At 41.8% G+C, this 17,522-nt stretch overlaps 1 protein-coding gene across 2 annotated transcripts in view; it reads left to right on the plus strand.

Moving 5' to 3' along the window:
• The first annotated feature begins 1,882 nt into the window (after positions 1 to 1,882).
• The window catches only part of Bend7 (BEN domain containing 7), a 78,800-nt gene continuing 63,160 nt past the window's right edge, over positions 1,883 to 17,522 (plus strand). For both annotated transcript variants that reach the window (XM_055593834.1, XM_055593835.1), the window contains exon 1: positions 1,883 to 1,962. The gene's annotated coding sequence lies outside the window, so the exon portion shown is untranslated. The remainder of the gene's footprint in view (positions 1,963 to 17,522) is intronic.

A 17,522-nucleotide genomic window follows, 5' to 3' on the forward strand; every position in this document is an offset into this window, starting at 1 on the left:
CCTGAAGGTAAACAAGTCGGAGGGCACGTCAGGAAATTAGCAAACAATGACACCGGGGAGCCGAGCCCGCTCCGGGGGTGCCGCCGCCGCGGCCGCCGGGCTGGGGTGGCCGAAGGTTTGCCTGGCCGGCAGGCCGAGAATGGACAGGGATTTGTTTTTGTTTTCTTCTCCCCTAAAGAGGAGGAGGAAAGAGAAGAGATGATCATTGTTCTTTTTTTAAGAAGAATCGGCTCATTAGGGAGCCAAGCTAAAGGCGGAAATTGTTGACACACAGCATCTTTTCTAGTTGAGTGATTTGGGTGGAAAGGTGTCTTACGACTGGATCCTGTACCAGTCAGACAAGTGTCATTACGGAGAAAGAAAGGGAGAACAAATCCGGCTAGGTCCTGCCGACTAACAGGTGTACTCCTTAGGCTTTTATTTTGTCCGGGGAGGAGAAAGTTGAATAGTTGTCTCCTCTGGGCTCTGTTACTTGTTCGAGTCTACCTTCCTGATTTGAGTCTTTAAAACAAACAAACAAAAAGATGACAACTCGAGATAAGGCACACACCTGTCGAGATGTCAGAGTCACCAAACGCGAGGCGTGACACCCCCTCCCCACTGGTAATGGCACAAGTCCTAACACTGAGTTTCAGTCCACCCTCTTTAAATATCTTTGACTCAACTTGAGGTCAAAGCCAGATCACAGAACCTGTCCACTTTCCCTGGGTGATTTTATCTGCCGTTGGCATCAGAGTAGAAATCCCACATGATTGTTCCAAGGACCCGAAGAAGTCACGTGTAAACAGATGAATATTGGAGCAAGATTGCAGGCGATCGAGTTTTTCAAACTCAGCTAAACTGAAATGAGGATTTTTATAAAGCCCACTTTTGGTTAGTCTGGCAATGGTTTAATTATAGACATTTTGAGGATCTGCTCATCTGTGTTTCCCCTAATTTAGTTTTGTACTGTTTAATGATAGAGGCCTGAAATAGCGTATGTATTCAAAATATTTGGCTACTCTCTCTTGGTACCCACCTCCCCAATGACGATGTTGATTCCTCAGAGTTTTGTACTTTGGAAGTCTGTGGTGACCCTGTTGAAAGCAATGTGCTCCAGTGCGGAATGGAGGCTGTTTTCTTCTTTATGACCTCAGGGAACTTACTACTTTATTTAAAAGAGAAGGTAGTTTTGTCATGGTGTCTCGTGACAGCCAAAGCAAACAACAAACAAACCCACCCAAACCTTGGATAGCTGTTGAGAAGGAACCTCTGTTTGCATACCCCGTGACCCTGCTTTGTAAAGAACTACATTACCAAGGTGGTGTGGCTCCCACAGGGAGATTGTAAGGTGTTTTGTTTGAAAATCTGGTTGACATAGCAAGTTTTTTGTTTGTTTGTTTGTTTGTTTGTTTGTTTGTTTTTTATGGTGAGTCTGATTTTTCTGTGCAGGTGCTTTTCAAAGAAATTTGGGGGGAGGGGAGATATAAACTATTGCCTGTTCGGTAAGTGCAGTAGATGAATGCAAAAGATTCACTTATGGGAAAGGTAAAAAATCTTGCTTCTTTTTAAAGAATAACACATCAGCGTCTTTTAAAAAAAATATGTGCTTGCTTTTAAGCCAGAACTTTCTGGGTAAACTGAGTAAAGAGACAGTTCTGAAGCAAACTGTGAAAACTGTAGCCAAGCATACCTGTTTTGTAAAGTCAAAGTAATGTTTCAAGTTTGTGCACTTCACAGTAAGCAAAGTTTTGGTGATTACCGTTGACTAAAATTTCTGTGTGAGTTCTTGGAAATATATCTATAAATTATACACATAGAGAATGGAAGTCTTTAATTGCTTATTCCTATTTCTCGAAGTCATTAAAATTCTAATTTTCAGTTATTTTTTCATGCCAGATTATCACCATGAGGTATATAAAATCTCAGAATTCAGCAACGATGTTAATGGGGAGACCAAAGAGACACAACCCATTTTTTTAGGTAGGTTCTTATGTCAATTAATTTCTCAGCAAAACAGCATGGCGTGGCCATTTGCAATTTCAGGGGATGGGGAGGGAGAGATTGTGCAAGAACGGGAAATGTCTGCCATTTCTTAATGTATGACATTCTTTTCAAGACCTTTTATTTTACAGATTGCCAATATATCCCTTATTAACATTGCTAAAAGTTGTAATTTCAGACATAAATGTTTATTAGTGTCTACACACAGTGCTAATTATCACTCAGTCACAGAGCCAGATGCTGACTGCGCAGTTTCGCCGCTCGGTGCTCACCCCATTTACATTGCATATTCGCTGGCATGCTTCACTGGCAATAGTTTGTGTAATTGGGGTATTACATCTTTGACATCTGGATAACAGAAATTCAATTTCCAGGAAGCTGCTATTTGTTTGCTTTTGCTTCTGCCTTGGGTGGGATGGAGGATGAATGGGCTGTCTTATTATAATGTCCCTTCACCTCTATGGCCTGGTTGCTAATCCTGCCATGACAAAATTAAATTAAATCTATAGTCAAAAAGCGTAAGGAAAAGAAAAGTGTGATTGTCTGCCTCACCACCTCTTGATGGTGCCGGTTACTACTGAACAGCTTTTCGCTTCCTGGCTTGTCTTTCTCGCTAACATTTGTGGTCAGAGAGCAAAGCTGACTTTCTTCTGCCACCACCCTTCCTGGTTTACCTACCTTGGGGACAGACAGAGCAAACCTCCTGAAAAGTGTTGTTGCCCCATAGATGTGTAGGTAGCCAAAAGTATAGCGTGTTTGCCTGTGTATGTGCAGCTTGGGCATAAGAAGAATCTTGTACGTGAAGAACCTTGCATATGAAGAATCTTGCATATACAGTTGGTTATCTGCAGCCTATGCGTTGAATATCAAACTCTCTAGGGTGTTTCCTCTAAAAGTGCTTATCAAGGCAAAGTGTAGGGTAAATGGTGACATTTGGCTTCAACTTTGCCCATCCTGGATTCCCTACAACCTCAGGTAGTAGGCTGAGGGCCAGGTACTGCATAACCAGGAAGCAGAACTTGGGAGAGAATCGGGGTAAGAGTTCTTGCGAGCAAGGGCCAGACCTACCCAGTGCCAGGGATGTCTGTGCTTGGATTGCTGCTTACAGCCAGATTGATGGTGTTTTTACATTAAAACATTGTAACCACCTGAGAGTGTAGTAGATTCCAAGAGCTCTGTTTTGGTTTAAGGAAGAAAAAGGCTGCAAAGCTTGCAAAGGAGGGGTGAGGGTGGGGGTCAGAAGTCACACTGACAAAGGTGTGTGACCAGCACCTATTGGCTGTTATAAACACTGAACACCAAAATCAAGTGAGATGTTATGGCCCAGAAAGAGACGTGTCTTAGATGACACTCTCCATTGTTCTAACCTGGGTCAGGTGAGTTCTTTAAGTACTCAGGTTAGAACAATGGATTTAGCCATTTGTGATGAGTTTGCATTCTTGCAGAAAACTTCTATTTCTCATGTAAGTGGAATAGTATGCCCTGGGTTTAGTTCTTGTCCAGCAAAGGTCTCCTGGCAACTCCTTCCTATTAGTTGCTTGGTCAATAGTAGTGATGTTAGACAGTAACAAATTGTGGGGCTGAAAGAAAGCATGAGGAAGAGCACTTGGAATTCAGTAAAATGCAAGCTCATGGACAAATGTCCTTTCTTCCTTTTCTGAACTGGAGATAGAAGAATACCATTAAAGAGCCGGGCATGGAATCCATCTTGAAAGTGGTTTGTAGAAAGGCCTTTGTTCTTGGGAAGATCAGATATAGTTCCCAAAGATCCTTCAGGTCAATTAAAAAGAAGTGCATATGATTTGGAAACATAATTTATAGAACAGGAAATAGCTACAGATAACATCTGAAATTAAGAATTTTGTTGTTGACAGTGTTACAGTTTATGTTACTCTTCTCAAAACATAGATTTATATCAGGCTTATTCCATAAATTGTTGAAGCCTATTCATAATATTGCCTAGGGGCATAGATCTAGGAAAGCCTGGTACTTAAATACTTAAGAACTGTGTGCCTGTAAAAAGGTGCTAGCACATAGCTCCCATGATTTTACATAGGACCTTTTTTTGTGTGTTCTCTGTAATGCTCTGCATCTGTAAGATTGAAGTACGTGTCTCAGGGGATTAGAGAGTACCCTCGAATTTGGCAGAGCTTCCTACATCAAATATTTCTCTTTGGAATATTTTTAGGCTGCTAACTCATGTATCGTATCCAGTGTGGTAACGTAGCTCCCTAGAGTGATGGCTTGTGTATGTGCTCTGGGAATTACTCCCATGTTTTTGATTTGATTAAGGGTTAGAAGAGGTTAACATTACCCAGTGGACTTTGGCTTTCTTGGTTCTATGAAACTACAGTGAAGCTTTGAGCACTGTTTGAAGGGAAGCAATCTGTAATCAACTCAACAAGTGCTTCTGTGAGGAAATACAGTGAACTGAGCCCCTTTCAGGAATGTGAATCCTGTGGATAGAACAGGGACACTGCTCTGGGCTAAAGCCCTCTGTGGGATGTGTGGCAGCACATACCAGTCACAATAGCAGAAGTTTGAGTGAAACGTGCAAGGCTCTTTATGTGAGTGTTCATATTTACTCCCCATGGCATGTCTGTCCCAGCGTCATCACCCTCACTTTTGATAAGGCTTAGGGATGTTAAGGAAGCATATCAAAGGTCACTTACTAGGGCTTAACCCTAAGTGGAGACCTAGGGTACCTTCTGCCTGAACTCTAAGCACTCCTCTGTCTGTGTTTCTCTGCCTGAACAGTAATTAAATGACAGTTGGAAAGTAACAGGGACAGGAGCCAGAGCTAGTTGGAAGGATAGGGTGGGGAGCTAGACCTTGAACTACTGAGAAGATTGCAAAGACAGAAGATTCCTGGTGGGAAGGGAGGTGTTGGCCAGCACAGAACGATAAGCAGATAGGCGTCTTTGCAGTTAGATCTTAAGTGAGCATTGCACTGCACTGTGGTTCAGAGAGCCAGAGAGCTTATTATCCTCTTATCTGGGAGTCTTTTTATAATCAGGGCAGTTGCTATGATTCCCATAATAATGGGAACTAACGCCCACAGTGAAGGATGGACTACCAACAACAGAACCTAGCTTCCCCTCTACTGAGCCAAGTCAAGGATTATTGAGGCTTTCGCTAGTAGAAAGACAATTTTTAATGAGACAGTATATTCTTTGTAATGGTGATACCAATAGTAAATGAGGTCCCTTTCATGCCTTGGATTTTAGTTCAGATTTACTTTCTGTAGTATATGAATCTGAGCCATATTTCTTTTTCAGGTGTTCAAGTCTCATTAACTTGCTCATTTAGCAAATATTTACTGAGCTCCAGTTGCAAGCATGCCACCCTGTTTGTGTTGTTCTTTTTTCATATTTCGTTCAGTAACACAGCTTTCAGCAGGCGAAGTACATCGTCCAGTAGTGATGCCATTTGATTGGGGTCCAGATATCTGAATTTTGTAATCTTTTTCTTGATGAGAACTGCCCCTTCCAAAGGCTCCCAAATCTCCCTCAAGAAATTATTCTCATAAAACTCCCACACACCTCTTCAAGCCAGGAACCTAGTCCCTGACCATGAAGCAGTGCTTAAAGAGCTGGGATGGCCACTCTTTACCTACGGATTAAACAGCCTGGATCCCACCTCAGGATGGCTCCAAAAAGTACTGCCTAAGGACAAAAAGAACCCTGATGTTTCATTGCCAAGAATTGGATGCAACCTTAGAACCAAGAGAATCAAGACCATGGGAAAAGGCAGAACCCTTAAATAGCAGCATTTGGGATCTGAAATGTTTCACTTACTTCTCTTACCAGAAGTTCGCCCTCAGCACCACACCCCCTCATGTTCTGTGTACCTGCCCTTTTCATATCAGTGTTTCTTTTCCTTGATGGCACAGTCAGGGGACATCTCTGTGTACAAGGAATATGACAAATATAGGAACCATTTGTCAAAAACCAGGTACAGTATAACACTATGAACTTTGTATGTTATTCCATTCATTGTCCTAATTTAAAAAAAATAAAATAAAAAGTACTGTCATTTCTATTCTCTAGAAGAATCCAAGGGTTTATGGAGTTGCTCAGTTTGCTCAGAACTAGGATGTATTCCAGTATGTCTCCCCAAAACTCCTGCCCGTGACCACATGGCATGCTTAATTCAGATGTGCTCTCCTGCTGAGGCCCTGGCATAAACTGCTGATAAAAGGAAAGTAAAGCTGCCTGCCCCCCAAGAGTTGCGAGTGAAGGAGACTCAGAGAAGCTCACACGCCCTCTAGTTCTACAGCCATTGTTCAGTAAACCTTGAACTAAGATTGCAGTCAGCATCTAAATGTGTGATTCCACTCTAAACTCCCACCCCAGAGACTTCAGAAACGTTACTGTTGGAAAGGCTCCTGTGTATATTGGATATTATTGTAGCTTTGGATGCAGACTTGGTCATTCTTAAGCGGCTACTGGCTCCCTAGAGTTGGGGGCATTTGTAGTTAGTCTTGTCTCACTGCTTTCATTAATCACATAATTACTACCACTGCTATCCTAGGAAATATGCCTTGGTCCTCCTGTTTTACAAATGAGAGACTTATCTCGGAGATAAAAATGGCTTGCATAAGGCCACACAATATTTAGTAGTTGACAACACTTAAAATCATGTGTCTTTGACACCCTGCTCTAAGACCATTTTTGCCATGGCAAGGGCTGCCTCTAATCCTCTCCTCACTCTTCCATTGTGTTCATGAGAGCTGATCTGACTGAGTGACTCTTGTCTGTGGGGAATGTAGATTAAGTTTGTTTCTCTTAACTAAGAATTCAACATCCACAGTCCAATCCTGCTAGCACCCCCACTCCTGCCTCCAAATCCCTGCTCCCCAGCAAGTAAGACTTCTCTGGATTAAGACAGGCATCCCAGATAGGAGGTTGTTTGTAGCTCAGAGCTGAAGAAGCTCAGGAACCACTGAGGAAAAAAAGAGTCGTTCCTGGTCTCCTGTGTGCTCAGTACTTCCTCACTTTTCTGTTTTAACTCAGGACACTTCAGAGAAGGCATTTCCATTTGTAGATGAGAGAAGTGGGTGTGTAGTAGCGTTCATTTGCCCTGAGTTGTGAAGCCAGTAACAAGAGCTGGGTTTGACTGTAGTCTGGCCAGATTCTTTGTGCTTCCACTTCGTGGAGAAAGTGTGGCCCCAACCTCATCTTCCTGTTCATTGTCTTCCTAACTTACATCTCCATTCTTCTCTTCTACTTTACTTTCACTGAAAAAAATATTGTCTGTCAAAGTGGTCTCTTCTCAAGGAGCTCTGCAAAGCTCCTTGCTTTCTTATCTCTGCCCTCTTGCCAAGGCTGCTTCTGCAGTCTGCATTCTGCTACCATGCTGAGCCCCACTTCCAGATTCCTAGCAAAATCCAGTCTGTCCTGACAGTATTTAAAGTTCAGTTCCAATATGGCATAGGCCACAAGCCTTTTCAGTTTATAACCTAGTAGAGAAAAAACAGACTTAGGTCCAGAAACTTCAGTTTGATCTTAGGTTAGCAGTTAATGTCTCTTTGAAGAGATAAAGAGCACAGGCTGCTCTTGCAAGAGGACCCAGGTTTGAATCCCAGCACCCACACGACACTCACAACCATCTGCCACTCTAGTATCAGGGGAGCTGGCCCTCTGTTCTGACTTCCACAGACATGGCACGCACATGTTGCACAGATACACATGCAGGCAAAACATCCACACACATTTTAAAAATAAAATTTCAAAAGTTAATGACACCTTGAACAAAACTCTTGAGAAATTTTCCTTATTTTCTGTGATTTAGTAATACTGCCTGCCACACTGCTTTGTCAGATTCTTCCTCATCATATACAAAATCAATCCTACCTAAATAACATCTTTTCAAACCAGAAAGCACTACACTCTTAACTTGTATTATTCCCTTTCTCCATCTCCTTCCAAATTCAAAGTGTTTTCCTTCTGAGTGTTTTCCTACTGCAAATCAACATCATTCCTTTCCAGCACTTAATATACACTCCTCGTCTTTATTTCTGTGCCTGGATATGTTGTGGTTTAGGTAACCATGCAAATCCTTCTTCTGACCTGCTTTAACAGTTGTCACATCAAACTGTTTGTTTATTTTCACGATCTCTCCTAATCTGCCCTGAAGTAGACTGTCTAATCCTAGAGGCAAGTGTGGCCTGGATTCCTCTTCAAGTCCTCAGAAGCACTTAGTATAGTGTCCTGTTTATAACCCTGCTTGTCCAGCAAGTCTCTAGACACTCGTTATTTAAGTACGTGAATATATCAGACACTGCAGTATCAAACTGAAGATTCAGCTTAAGATGTACTACTCTGTACATCTTAGGCTTAGATTTTCCCCAAAACCTACTTTGTTTGGGGTTCTTAAACATCTTTCCCTCCCTGCCACCATCAGCTCCCACACCTTAGGTAGATTAGTAGGGAAAAGGGCTGTAGACCTCTTTATGTACTTCCTGCTGATTAGGGTTGAGGAGTCTTTAAGGGAGTCCCAGACTCAGTCGTCAGGACACCAGCAATCCAGTCCACAGGCCAACACCAAGCAGCAACATGAATCAGCACAACAAGTCAAGAAAAGCTACAAGGCTCAGTTGGATTGCCCTGAGAAGTTTTCTGGAATGTTTCTCTGTGAAGATCAGTGCAGTGATGTTAATCCAAATAAGCCATCCCTCACTGTGTGTGGAGGATATATCTCCTTCCCTCAGAGTCCACCCATGGATGTTCTCAGCTAGTCAAAGTCACACCCCTCACATTAGAGAGCTCACAGCAAAACAGTGCATGCCCTCTCACAAGCCAACCTCCAGCAAAACATCTCATGCCCAATTTGCAGCAAAGCATCACATGACAAAACTGAGTCTTCAAAGAAACCAGAAACTTCTACTTCACTACTCTATTGAGACTTTAGCAACAGCTGATAAACCAAACATTGGTATTTCATAGAACCTCTTTGAGGAGGTTCTTGTAATTTAACATTGTCCTAGTTACTGTTCTGTTGCTATGATTAAACTGGAGAAGTAGCTGAGAACTTGCATCCTGATCTTCAGTCAGGAGACAGAAAGTGACACTCTGCCTGGTTTGAAAATTCCAAAGTCCAACCCTAGTGACACACCTCCTCCCAAAAGGCCATACCTCTTAATCCTTCCTACTTAAACAGTCTACTAATTGAGAATCAAAAGTTCAAAGGTAACAGCCTTTGGATGCCATTATCATTCAAACCACCATACATGTTAAAGCTAAAATTTGGATTTTATGATGTTGGTCTGTGAGATACAATTTGAAATCTTTTACAAATCCAGAAGAGTTCAAAAATAAGGTAAGCTTGCATGTAAAAATCCAGTGACATGTTGAAAACTAAAACTGAAAGGTCATGTGCTCTGCTTATATTGAACCTCGCTGTGACATTGGAACCACTTTATAGAGGCAGCGTGCCTGAGGTGATAGTGACTTATCAAAAAACTGGAGCTTTGTCTAGTTCTGAGTCCACACAAAGCAGGGTTTTTTTACTTAAAGAAAATAAAGATGGGCATTATACAATTCCATCAATCAGCCTAGCAGCCATCATCGTCTTCCTGGGGCAGCGATCCCATGTGCACAGCTGCTCAGGTCACCCTCTCCAGGGATGCCCTACAGGAGACAAGTGAGACTAACATCACCTGCACCCACTCTTGAGGACCCACATGGGGCAATATCTGTCTTGAGGAAGGGTGCCTTTCTCAGGAAGGCTCTGCGTGATTCAACAACTGTTCTCCAAGTGAGAACCATAGCTATGTCATTTTTACTTCCCCTGTACTGATTGTGATTAGCTCGTTAAAAAATTTCCACAAAGGGCAGAATCTGAGACATATTGATAGTTTCTCCTTCCCTGTTCCCCTGACAGTATGCTTACTTATAATATGTATATGGACTTCTGTAAGAGAAAGTAGAGATTTTTGGAACAGTGTATTTTTTTTTATATCGAAGTTTAAAATAAGCCTTAGACATTGATACAGGAAAGCCATTATTTTAGAAAACAACCTAGAAAGGGATGTATCAGCAACAGCTGGTGAGACAGCCTGGGCAGGCCAGCAGCCCAAACATGCAGTAGTTGATTCAGGGGACACCTTTAGTTTCCTTGCAGTATCGTACACACCTTGGCTTGCTCCCCTGCCTGACAAACCCCATCATTTAATGCTTCCTAGTTAAGGCCCACACTCCTCAGCATGATAAGGCCCTCAGCACAAACTATCCATCTCCTTCCCACTTCCTCCTGACACTCTCCTTCTCACTCTGTGCTCAGATAGAGCAGGCCTGCTTCCTCAAACTCTAAGCCATGCCCCTTGCCACCCCTCTTTGTCACCTATCTTCCACCGTCACTGCTTCTGTGTTACTCCTGAAGCATCTTCTAGGAAGTCAGCACTTTTACATCCCCCTTCCTCCTTCTGGTAGCATTCCTAGGATCCCTACTAAAATAGAAACATAAGTTGTTTATCTGTGGACCTCTCCCTATATATTGTACGGGTCAGCTCTGTTCAGCCCTGCTGTTCTCTGAGGGAACGTCAGCAGCCGCTTGATGAATGAAGGAAAGGAGAGTCTGACTTTAAACTTGGTTTGAAACTTTGTTACTCAACATTTTTACCTCTTAAAAGTTCTTACTCTGGTGGAAACTTAGACATATTTACTGAACCTCTCATTTCAGAAGTAAAATATGCCAACTGTAACCACGGGATGTTTAATTTTAACTGTGCATGTTTCCTATTCACTAGGTTAATAAGAGCCCACTCCCACCCCCAATCTTACCTCTGAAAATAGATGCTGTTTTGTGAAGCTGTGTGTTAACCATCTCCTTCCTCCATGGCCTTAGACTCACACCACTTGTGAAGGTGACCCTGAGATATGGCAGTGCATACTCCTGGGTGTATCCACTGCTGGGGTCAGTCTAGACTGACCTCTTCCACCTTCTCTTAAGTCTCTTCTGAGTTTAAATGCTTCTTAGTGCAAAATTTAGTACAGAACAGGCTCTTAATAACCATTTTGAGTGAATGAGTGAGTGCCATGTTGAAACATGCTGTCATTTCCTACCAACCGTTAGCTAATCTGAGTGAGACAGTACATTGAGTAGAGACAGTTTTCTTGCATGGGAATGGCCCATGCAGTGAGGTTTTCATTCTGTCCTTAACATGCTAACGTCACAAATGTATGTAAATGTCAGTAGATCCCATCTGGATGTTGTAACAATTAAACATTCCTTCTACATATGTGACCTACAACCTAGTCCTTATCAGGCCATGGTGTGGCATAGTCACTTGTGGGCAATTTAGCTTTGAACAGAAACAAACAAACAAACAAAAAACCAGCTACAGCTGTGCAGCCCTGGGGCAAGTCTGTCATCGCATGGCAATCATAGAACTTCCTTACAGAGTTACTCTGCTGCAGAACTGCAGTCTGCCCCAGTCTTGCTGCCCACTGGCGCGTGTGTGGTTTCTTGGTGGAAGCCTGGTTATGTGGCTCAGCACTGCCCCCTTACCGTCAGCTGGCTGGGCAGTCTTGCCTTGGTTGTTGGGTTGTTGTCTTATCCTTCTTTGTCTGTCTCACAGAAGAGAGGCCTGATGAACTGATTCAGCCTCAGGAAGAGAGTGAAGGTACACATTCCTTTCATGGTCAGGTTACTGTGCCTTCTTTCTGCACAAAAGACAGCTTATTACGTGTGTACTTGACAGCGTGTTTAAAATCATTGCAAGGGCAAGACAGATTTTCTTTCTTATTCCAGACAATCACTATCCTTGTAAGTAAGAATCCATAAAATTGTTCTGAGTATTACATTTTTTTTCAAGCATGTACAAATATATGGTGTTATTTGAGTTCCAAGGGTTTTACAATGTTTTTTTACTTGGAAATCAAATTTTATATCTGAAAGGTTAATGGAGAAAACTAATTATGCTATCTAGTAACCAAATGTGTGATGAGACATTTGTCTCTGTAATTAACAGCGAGGAACTTTTATAGTTTCATAAAATCGAGTGCTACGTAGAGTATGCTGTGAGCATTTGTTTGGATGAGGTGTCCAAAACAGAGATGTTTATGGATGATATAAAGTTGAACTGAAATGGAATGCAGGTGTCTGTGCATCTTACAGCATTTCTCATTGTTGAAGTAGAAGCCGGAAGATTAATAACTTTACTTTGTCATGATAAAATAAGTAATGTGTTCTTGGAACAGTGGTACGGTACATAAGTTACTCAGTAATTCCAAGAATTTATTCTGTTCCAGGAATAATATCCTTAACAATTTATTTTACAGAAAAAGTTGATGCAACATAATAGACTATGAAGTTACATATGTGGTTAATGGAATTATATCTCAAACATGACTTTACACCTACATATAAAATGTACAGAATCCCACAAAAATGCAAGGTTAAGGTACAACTAAAAAGTACAAAGTCAGGGGAGGCAGAAGTTAAGGTTCTTCCATTAGCACTAACTCATTCTCATCGCACATATATAATTTTTTCGATTACAGCAAGACTTTAATGGGCACCTTAATATGCACTGCATGAACCATGGCTGGGGAGCTGCTGCAGCAGAAGTGTTAGCTTTCGGATTTCTGCACAAGTCCAGTGTTCTTCCTTTGAACACCCCTGTGGAAGGGCGAGGCTGGGCTAGAACACACCAGAATTGTGTGGCCCCCAGCTGACCCCACTCCCCCTGAGCTGCTATGGCCTTTCTTCATTTGTCGAGTAGAGGGAACTGTTTCTAATGTCTTCCACATTGGATGCACTAGATGGAAGAAACAGGTACTTCCTTTGGGAAAAGCTTTCATAAGACAAGATTGGGCAGAGGCCCGCAGTGGCCCTGTTTGCCATCCTGTGCTCGTTCGATGGAAAGATGCCACAGTTGCCAGTTTACTTTAAAAAAAAAAAACTTTTATTTTATGTCCCTTCATGTTTTGCCTATATGTATGTCCTTGTAAGGCTGTCAGATCTCCCAGAACTGGAGTTACAGACAGTTGTGAGCTGCCATGTGGGTGCTGGGAATTGAACCCAGGTTCTCTGGAAGAATAATCAGTGCTTTTAACCAGTGAGCCATCTCTCCAGCCCCGCCAGATCACTTCTTATAGATAAAATTTTTAAAGCTTTTCTTAACTGAATCTTCCCATAATATTTGTTAATACATTTTGTTTTCATTTTGCAGCTGTCTGTTGAACAGACACTAAAGACAAGCTAAGAGATGTTAAACCCACTGGGTTGAGATGAGATCAGTAAGAATCCCATGGGAACTTAGAACACTGAGGTCTCTGGGGGATTCAAGACAATGGCCTGTTCTTCCACATTAGTGTTTTTATGGGATTCCTGACTGTATGAATGAGTGGGTCTCTGCGTCTATGTCTGTTTCTTGTGTTTTCTTGCACTCTTTCTTTTTGTTGTTTGGTCTATTCTGATGTGTTTTAGCTTATTTTATATTTTATTTTATTATTATCCCTTAGAAGCCTGTTTGTTTTCTAATGAGGAACAGAAAGGGGGTGGATTGGATGGGAGGCAAAGTAGAAAGGAACTGAGAGGAGTAGAAGGAAGGGAAACCATAAGTGGCATATATTATGTGAGAGAGAAAAATCTATTTTTAATAAAGGAAGAGAGAGAGAGAAAGAAAGAAAGAAAGAGAAAGAAAGAAAGAAAGAAAGAAAGAAAGAAAGAAAGAAAGAAAGCAGGCCTTTTAGCTGAGACTTAAAGATGGAGATGAAGATGAGGCTGAGCATTCAGAGGGATGGTGGTGTAAGTAAAAACTGATTCGTGGCAGAGCTTCAGAGCCTCTGGAATGTCGTCACTGTGTTTAAAGCAGTGGGTCTGCTGGCTTGATGTGACATCCACTAACTAATTAGACCTGATTGATGGTTCTGAAGGGATGTCAGACATTACCTATGTGCTTCTAGTGTACAGCCAGACCTGAATGCCACTGCCACAGACATGGGGAGAGGTGGCAGGAACCAAGACTCCAGAACGGGTAAGGAGGTCAGGCAGGGAGGCCAGTGAGCCAGTGTTGGGGAGCTGGGGCTTCATCCTCAGGTTTTTGGCATTTCACAGCATGACATGGTATTAGATTTGCATTTTTGAAAGATCCCACTAAGGTCAGAATGGAATAGATTGGAGAAGAATCATGCCGAGGCTTTTGGGCAGATGCCGCATCAGGTGATAATCAGAGTGTAGTTGTACTGATGGAGAAGCACCCTAAAGTAACTCAAACAAGAAGCATAGTGATTCAGTGGCTGGAGGTGTGGAGAGAATAGTTCCCAGGTGTCTGGCTTACACAGTGCTTAGGTGCCATTTACTAAGCCTTGGAGATAGGCACAGTCACAGCAAAATAAAGCTGACGCTATGATGTTAAGATTGATTTTGAGATGTCGAAGAGAGGCTAATAGACAATTGAATAAATGGGTCTGAGATCCTGAAGTGAGTCTGCACTGGACTTCTGTATACAGAGGGTAAGTGGAGCCAAGAGGGAGTCATTAACTCCAGAAGGAATGTAGAAGGCAGGAAGATGCCTGAACAGGCACCCTGAATAAAAAACCTAAGACATTAAAGGCAATGCTTTGCAGACCAGTGGGTTTTGACATAGAAATGGGTTGTGATATCAACTTAGCGTTATCACCAGCGCTGAGAACAACAGCAGCAGTAGCAGCAGCAGTAATAATAAATAAAATGTCAAAGTGCATTGATAATGAATTAATGAAATTCATAAAACTGTCATCATATTTATATCATGGTATCTGTGTTCTAGGTTGTCATGGAAATGTGTTTCTTGCGTGAGCCACGTCAGGACTTTTGGAAGCTACTCATTTAAAGTTGACATTGCTTAACTCTAGAGATTTCCCGCTAGTCTCGGTCATGGAAGGCTGCTACTCTGCAGGTGCAAGGTTACCTGAATACTTGAGCTCTTTATAGAGAACGACTGCAAATTAACCTGTTTTCATCATGATCGATATTATTTATATCGAAAAACAAAACTGTCACAGTGTGCATATTTAACTTGCAATTTTAAAAATTTTTAATTACTGAGGAAATGTAATACAGCCAGTACTCAGTCATGTTCACATTTAGCTGATCCGTGGTGTAGATATGGAAATCAGCATCTTGGGAAGCAGAGATTTGCTCTTGTGTATTAGAGCTCGGTCAGAAGACTTCTGTACAGTAGATTAGAGGATCAGCATTTCAAATTATATTGAAAAGGCTGTCTCTTTCCAAACAGTAAGTTATGAATATTTCATCTCTTACTGAATGAAGGCAAGGTTTTTTATTTACATTACTGTAGGAATTCAGAAGCATCTCATGTTTGGTGTGGCTTCTGCATGTGTGTCTATTGTTGCTTTCGGTTTGGTTTGTTGGTGTTGGGTTTGCTTTGTTGTTTTCTCTCTCTTGTGCCTTTCTTTCTTTCTTCCTCTTTTTCTTCCTTTTGGTTTGTTTTACCTTTGCAGTGCTGGGAATTGGAGACAGCTCTTAATCTACAATCTTGTTATTTTTGTCCTATGTGTATTGTCAGCCTTCTTGCTATATGTGTCACAAAATTACTAAATACATTCAGATTTTGCATTTCTGAATAAGTCATTCATCTTTCATAAAACCAACAGAATTTATATGAATCAAGTTTCTTATTTAAAAGGAAATTTATGACCCTTGTTCTTCTTAGACTCAAGTAGCACAGCTAAGTCACAACCCATAAAGACAGCCCCATAAGGAGCCCCTGGCTTCCACCATGTATGTTGACCTGGCTACGTGAAGAAGGTGCTAAGCCACATCCAGACTGCATGATAGAAATTCCCTGGGCCACACATCATGGACACAGCGTGGAGTCCCTCTGCTTCTCACTGCTTCCTTGAGTGGACTAGAACATAGTGAAGCACGTGAACACAGAACGCAGCCACACCCAGCGCGGTTCTCTAGCCCACGCTACAGTTTCTCGTGAGGACAGTGCACGGGCTGTTATGTTAGAAACTCTGCTGATTCTCCTGCCACGCGTGCGGATATCTCAGGATAACCATGAATGCCCTTCAGCACATATGTAGATGGTATGATGTAATGCCAAAAGGTTGGACACCCCTGAATAGAATGCCTGCTGGGAAGCCTAGGACAGTAGTTTCAACTCTCCTAAAGCTGCAAGCCTTTCATACAGTTCCTCGTGTTGTGGTGACCCCAAGCCATAAAAGCATTTCATTGCTACTTTGCTCCTTTATAACTGTTATGACTTGTAATGTAAATATCTGAAATGTGGCCCCAATGTGACCTCTAGGTTGAGAACTGCTGGCCTAGCACCCCAGCATCTTCCTTTTCTGACTCTCTTGCTGCTTTCCCCTAGACTCCTTAGTCATTTCTGCCTACCTGCATGGTGATGCTTTCATTCCTAAAGCTATTGCTCTCAGTTGCCTTATACCTAGTTTTAGAATATCACTGGCAGGGGCAGAGCTGTAGGGGAGAATGTGACAGTTTTTCTAGAATATTTTTCTTGAAACAAAATATACATATTTGAAAATTATTTTAGAAGTTAAAATTTGTGACGTTGAAAAATGGGCTAAATACTAAAAGTTCTCACCCCCACCACATCCTCAGGGCTAATAATAAGTTTATTGAAATACGTATCTGTAAATGTATGTGCATTGACAGGAGAGAAAATGGAATTACATCATATCATGTCTTGCAAGTTTTTTTTTTTTCACTTAACTCAATCTGCATTTATTTCACTCATAATTATCACCTACCTTGAGCCACTCAGGCATTCATAGGTCTAGGTTACCAGTAATGAATGTGGCCATCATGAGCACAGCCTTCATGGAGTTTATACACAGTTTCAAATTCTAATGCAACAGTCGGTTTCACCTTTCCATAAATGTCCCATCAGTAGCATTTGGATTGTCCCAGTATTTCCTTAAGGAAATGATGCCACAGTGAGTGTCCCTTGTACTATATCGTAGATGGTTGTTGAACTGTTTCTGTAGAATCACTTCCTACAAGGGAGCTTGCCAAACTTCACTCCAAAAAGGTATTTTGTTTTGTTTTACTAAATTACATACCTACCAGGAACATATGACAGTGGGTGTACCCCTACTCAAAAATAGGTTTTATGAGTCTATGATATTTGCCAAATTAAAGGATAATGAATTTCACAGTAATTTTCATTACATTAATCATCAGGGACACAAGGAATGTAAAATATTTATCAAATCATTTGTTCCTGTTGTTAATTATGTTTGTGTCACTTGTCTAGTTTTCCGCTTAGGAGAGTTCTCAAACATGCGACAGCATAGAGTCTAGATGCCCTTATGATAGTGTCTGACTCACCAATTCAGTACTCTGTAGCCACTTTTTTTTTTTTTGCCTCTTTCCTGTTCAGTGGCATTCAGAATATACTGTGTGGAGCCCTTGAAGTTCTTGAATGTCCTCCAAGGCCTTACAGGAAGCTGGGGCCTGGCACAGCCTCTTCAGCAGAGCTTGCTCTTCTTTATTTATTGGGGGCTTCACTGAAGATTGCAGTTTAAAAGGGGGTTCATGTAGAGAACTGTTGCTTCTCA

Source organism: Psammomys obesus, unplaced genomic scaffold (genome assembly GCF_907164565.1).
Source record: "Psammomys obesus unplaced genomic scaffold, mPsaObe1.curated_primary_1811, whole genome shotgun sequence".
Classification (NCBI taxonomy): domain Eukaryota; kingdom Metazoa; phylum Chordata; class Mammalia; order Rodentia; family Muridae; genus Psammomys; species Psammomys obesus.